Raw genomic sequence first — 6452 nt, 5'->3', positions numbered from 1 at the left:
CTGTGAGAATCGATCAGTAATTACATGAAGTTTTTTTAAAAGAAACTGTTCGCAAATATTCAGAAGTTTTCAACAGTTGTGTGAGTTCACCCTCCTTGCACCGCACGTTACCCTCTCAGATTTTGGCATCCTATACAGTCTAAACCAATTAAATTGATAGGAGGAACAATAAACTACTACTGCTCACTTAACACATTCCAAAAAAAGAGCACGTAATAGGTGTATGGTTTCGATCCCATAAGAAGGAGCACGATTATTGTCATTAACACTTTCTTTCTACCAGGAAGAAGTTATAACATCAATAATACACAGAGATACCAGGTACCTTTCAATTTGATCTTCATTGAAATATCTCTATTGAATTATTTACAACAAAAAAAAATCTTCCCTTCCTTGAGAATATTACTATTATTTTATTTGTAGTTCTTTGTTTCACAGCTCTGATTGCTATCTGCTATTTTTGAGTATCACCTTGTTTTGTCTGGTCTTTGTTCACTCTCTCTCTTCTTAGCTGTATCCTCCAAGCTGTATGCACTATTTTCTCCCACAGGGACAACGAGTAGCAGTACTCGTCAACGGAGGCCCACAGTTCCAACAAATCACACTTAACTACCTATCAAATATTTAGCTCACACACACTTTCACAGATATGTGCCAGTGTCTTTTCCAGGTTTCCCTACCTTGTGCCAACATGTCACACACTGATAATCCCATCACCCACTGGGAAGACTTAGGGGCCATTCACATATCGCGCCTTACATCAATGAACGGTGGTGTACAGATGTAACTGTGTTAAAGATGATGTACTGCTCAAATCTCGAAACACTCTTCATTAACTGCAAGCCATTCTGTTCGCCGTGGGAGTTTCATTTGTTCATTCTGGTGAGTGTTTACATTCCTCCGCAAGCGCACATGAACTCAGCTTTACAGAAACTCGCTGAGCAGATCACAGAGACAGAACAACAACACCCGGACTCCATTTTAATCATTCTTGGGGACTTTAATAAAGCCAATCTCTCCTGTGAACTTCCAAAATACAGACAGCACATTCCATGTCCCACAAGTAATATATTGGATCATTGTTACCCAACAGTAAAGGATGCATTTCACTCTGTTTCACGAGAAGCTTTGGGACATTCTGATCACCTTCTGGTCCATCTTATACCGACCTACAGGCAGAAACTAAAATCAGCTAAACCTGTATTAAGGACTGTAAAAAGATGGACTAATGAAGCAGAGCCTCATTTTGACCTCACTGACTGGAGTATTTTTGAAGCTGCTGCCACCGATCTGGATGAACTCACAGAGACTGTAACATCATATATCAGTTTCTGTGAGGATATATGCATTCCTACCAGGACTCAACTAAATTACAACAATGACCAACCGTGGTTCACTGCAAAACTCAGACAGCTCCGTCAGGCCAAAGAAGATGCTTACGTGAAGGGGGACAATGTCCTGTATAAACAGGCTAAATACACACTGGAAAAGGAGATCAAAGTGGCAAAGAGGAATTATTCTGAAAAAAATAAGCACTCAGTTCACTTCGAACGACTCCGCATAAGTGTGGAAAAGTCTAAAGGAGATCACCAATTACAAGACACCACCCCCCAGCACTGTGGAGAACCAACGACTGGCAGACGATCTGAACGAGTTTTACTGCAGGTTTGAAAGAACACCCATCACCTGTCCTGAACACCTCCCCACACAACCGTTCACACCATTCACAACTCCTACTACCCATCCTGAACACCTCTCCAATCAACCGTTCACACAATTCACAACTCCTGCAACCCGCCCTGAACACCTCTCCAATAAAACACTCTCACCATTCACACCTCCTGTATCCACCCTCTCCCCCACACCTGCAATTCAGATAAGAGAGGATGTGGTGCGCCAGGTCTTCCGGAAGCAGAAAAGGAAAAAAGCACCAGGTCCAGATTGTGTTACACCAGCCTGTCTGAAATCCCGTGCTGACCAGCTGGCCCCCATCTTCACACAGATCTTCAACAGATCGCTGGAACTGTGCGAAGTCCCTTCATGCTTCAAACGATCCACCATCATCCCCATCTCAAAGAAATCCAAAATTTCAGGACTAAATGACTACAGGCCTGTGGCTCTAATGTTTGTAGTCATGAAGTCATTTGAAAAACTGGTGCTTGCCCACCTAAAAGACAACACTGGACCCTTGCTAGATCCTCTTCAGTAACACGATCATTCCAAACCTCCTCCCGCCTAAATTACTCAGCTCTCCGTGCCCACCCCCGTCTGTCAGTGGATCAACAGCTTCCTGACAGACAGGCAGCAGCTAGTGAGGCTGGGAAAATACACATCCAGCACCAATACAATCAGCACCGGAGCTCCCCAGGGCTGTGTTCTCTCCCCACTGCTCTTCTCCATGTACACTAATGATTGCACATCTAAGGACCCTTCTGTCCAGCTCCTGAAGTTTGCAGATGACACCACACTCATCTGCCTCAATCAGGACAGTGACGAGTCTGCTTACAGACAGGAGGTTAAAGAGCTGGCTGTCTGGTGCACTCTTAACAACCTGGAGCTTAACACACTCAAAACAGTGGAGATGATTGTGGACTTCAGGAGAAACCCCCCTGCACTTCCCCCACTCACCATCATGAACAGCACTGTGATTGCAGTGGAGTCATTCAGGTTCCTGGGCACCACTATCTCTCAGGACCTGAAGTGGGACATTCATATTGACTCCATTGTGAAAAAGGCCCAGCAGAGGTTGTACTTCCTTTGCCAGCTGAGGAAGTTTAACCTGCCACAGGAGCTGCTGAAACAGTTCTACTCCACCATCATCGAATCCATCCTCTGCACTTTAGTAACTGTCTGGTTCAGCTCAGCTTCTAAATCGGACCGCAGAAGGCTACAGAGGATAGTCCGGCCTGCTGAGCGAATCATCGGTACAACCCTCCCTTCTATTCAAGAACTGAGAGTGAGTCCAGAGTGAGCAAAAGGGCTGGCAAAATCACTTTGGCCCCCTCACATCCAGCACACTCCCTCTTTGAACTGTTGCCATCTGGTCGACGCTACAGAGCTCTGAACACCAGAATGACCAGACACAGGAACAGTTTCTTCCCTTAGGCAATCCATCTTATGAACAGCTGATAATAACTGTGGAACACACTACACTTTATATTTATATACACTACACTTATTTATCTAACACACATACTTAACGTACACTTACATTTTTTGCACATAATATACATGTACATACATAAATGCTCATTTTATTATACCTGCCATACATTGTCAATTTGTATATTGTCATTCCTTACCCACCTATTTGTATTTTTTTGTATTTTTTATTCCTTATTGTGTTTTTTTTCTGTTGTTGTTATGTTGCACTGCAGAGCTTCTGTCACGAAAACAAATTCCTCGTATGTGTGAACATACCTGGCAATAAAGCTGTGTACGTGAACGAAACACATACCTCTCATAAGTTTTGTTTTTCTTCGGAGAACAATGAGCATCAAATTTCTTTATCACTTCCTCCAGTTTCTTGTCATCGTCAGGTTGATCAAACGTATTAAACATTTCAATCGCATTTGGACCTGCTATGGTTAGCAGTAATGCTATCTTCAGTTCGTCTGATTTATCCTCCAACCAAATCGCCGAAATGTACAGCTCAAATTGCTGTTTAAAAGTCTGCCAATTGCAGTCAACATTACCCGTGAGCTTCAAACCCTCCGGTGGCCTCAGTGACTCCATGTTGTGTTTCACAATTGTCCTCAGCGTAACTTCAATAACCACTCCTGGTACCATGTAATGTTCATTTTATTTTTCAATGATGACACATTGTTGTAATGAACAGCTAGCTTCTGCTATTCATTTATTTTATTCCTCTTAAAACATCCTGTCACCGTGATTCCATAAAAGTCCCAGTTCCTCTCTTTAAGTACACAGTAAGTTATCCTCCAGCACCACCTTGTGTCTACCTGGATATATTACATGTTACTGAATATCATTACAATTCTGATTCTGAATCTGACGAGCGCGCATACCGCGAGTCTACATTGGAAATAACAAACTTGAGCGTGCAAAAGACGCGATATGTGAACGACCACTAAGAGTACAGGTTAAGTGTTGTGAGATGCAGCCTTGTGCGCAAAGCTGCCGACAACCTACAAAAGCACACGCAAGAACATCTGAATGTCAACATCTCTGACGTCATGACACAGGATCTAACCCGCAGCTACAACCACAAAGCGATTGCAAAGATCACTGGCTTCCTGAGTCACACGCTGATAGCCTCACTCAAACTGAGCGGTGAGCAAGAAGCTCACCTCCAGGAGGAGCTGACTCGTGCAAAACTACGCATAAACCAGTTAGAACTGGAAGCATGGGACCAACAGGAAGGGTCCGATGAGGTGGAGCCAGGCGCCAAAGAGGTAATTGAAAGTCTTCAAGAAACATTGACAACCACCAGCCGAGAATTAAAACAAGCTAAGGCTGCCCAAGATGATCTGGCCAACAAGTTAAAGTATGCAGAGCAGCTACTGGAAAAAGCCAAGGCTGACTTCAGAGACAAGAACAGCCGAATATAGGCCCTTGAAAACCATCTTGCAAGGTCACAAAATCTGATTAGCAGCTCGACTCAACAGCTCAACTATGTAAAATAAAAATCTGACTCAATCAGAGAGGAACTCAAGCATGATTATGAGCCAACCAGGACAAGGCATCCTCTGGTCTCAACCCTGCTCAGCAGAGCTGCATCCCCTATCCTGGGATTGCCACATCAAAGATAAAGTGATGAATCACCACCAAAGCCCTATTCAGCTGTCATGGAGGAGCGCTACCCTGCTGACAAGAGAAGGTGGCCTCTCCGAACTGACTATGAAGCTGCACATGGCCTGGAACTCAAAGAACTTGACAAACTGGCCATAAACATCAACAAATTCACCCCAATTGTGTCAGAAAGTCAAGATGTCCAGGCCTACCTGCAAGATATCGACTTCCACTTGGAAATGAGATCCAACTTGACAGACAGAGACAGACTCTATTTGCTTCAAACAACATCCAGTCTTGAGGTGTGAAGTTTTTTGGATAGACAGCCTACACACACCAGAGTCAGACTTCCACCTCCTCCGGGAAGCCCTAATTAAATAATTTACAGACCCAGAGGCAGACCAAGGACTGGTGGCCACCCTTGAAACCAAAAGAGGCAGGCATGAGACACCCCAAGCCTCAACAGACTCAGACGAGTGTACTTTGGTGCACACAATGAACCTGACATGGAGGAGGACTCTTCCTGAGAAACCTCCACCTTGGAGTAAGCCACCACCTAAGTGTCATGACCTGCCCTTGCGCAATGACTACACAACAGTTGAGGGATTTGGCCCACAAAGCCTATGGCAAACAAAAGATTGCCTCAGAAAAGGGAACCAAGCCACCAGCAGTTTGTGATTTCAATACTCAACATCAAGGATTAGCCCTAGAGGGCACCCAGCATCACGAAAGCACCAAGCTGCCACCTAAAGAACAAAGACAATACTCCTTCAGAAAAGAACGGGACTCTCATGTCAATGTCAGACCCAAACAACCAAAAAATCACTGCACAAGCAACAAGACCCGATACACGTGTCTGGACATCACTGGGAGAAATCATGGGACCAGTCATGGCCACACGAAAACCGCTGTGTTGTAAAATCCACCCAGGCATCAGTCAGACCAACCCCACACTGAGTCCACACAAGAACAACAGACTGCACCAGGTATCAGTTTACAAGAAATGATGCAGATGTTCATGAAAGAATTCTTCAAACGCAATGAAGTGGACAGGAAATGGGAAAAGAAAGACAAGTCAGATTCAGCATGACTAGAGGTGAAGCAAGGGAACAGCGACCACCTGGTACACATCAGCCAGAGCAATAACCACCTCTCTCACACTCACCACCCTCAAAACACGACAAGTAACGCTGCCATAACACCATTGTCAAGGAAACAAGAGACTGAACCTGAATGCCTAGCAACAGATTCAGAACCTGATCCGACACATCTCAACTCATACCATGGAAACCTCCAACAACCAGAGGATGGAACCACTCAAGTACCAGAAAAGTGACATCTTGGTTGTCACCCCTGCGAGAAACAGCAAACAAACCTCAACACTCTCAACCCAAACTCCAGTTCCTCAACTTCTGGGTGACCTCATCGAGAAAGGTGTGGCAAGCAAGTTCTATCTCTCCATCACTCTAGAACACCATGTGAAACTAGAGGCCCTAGTAGACACGGGAGCCTACATCACCCTAATGTCCACTCAGCTCTTAGAAGAAATTCAAGAAAGAACCAGTGGAACCCTCAGACTTCAAAAGTGTGCACTCAATGTTCAAGCCTATTCCCACACGGGACTGCAGTTGGAGCAGGTGGCCCCAATTCACCTGACCATCGGACCAATGAGCCTTATACACCCTGTGTACATCTCGCCG

General features: G+C 44.7%; 1 pseudogene; it reads left to right on the top strand.

Annotated features, from left to right (window-relative positions):
- The first annotated feature begins 691 nt into the window (after window positions 1-691).
- On the top strand, window positions 692-5671 carry LOC127974288 (uncharacterized; annotated as a pseudogene).
- The last annotated feature ends 781 nt before the right edge of the window (window positions 5672-6452 follow it).

Source organism: Carassius gibelio, chromosome B16 (assembly GCF_023724105.1).
Source record: "Carassius gibelio isolate Cgi1373 ecotype wild population from Czech Republic chromosome B16, carGib1.2-hapl.c, whole genome shotgun sequence".
NCBI classification, from domain to species: domain Eukaryota; kingdom Metazoa; phylum Chordata; class Actinopteri; order Cypriniformes; family Cyprinidae; genus Carassius; species Carassius gibelio.
Note: the sequence above shows the minus strand (reverse complement) of the source record. Positions and strands in the feature narration are given on the sequence as shown.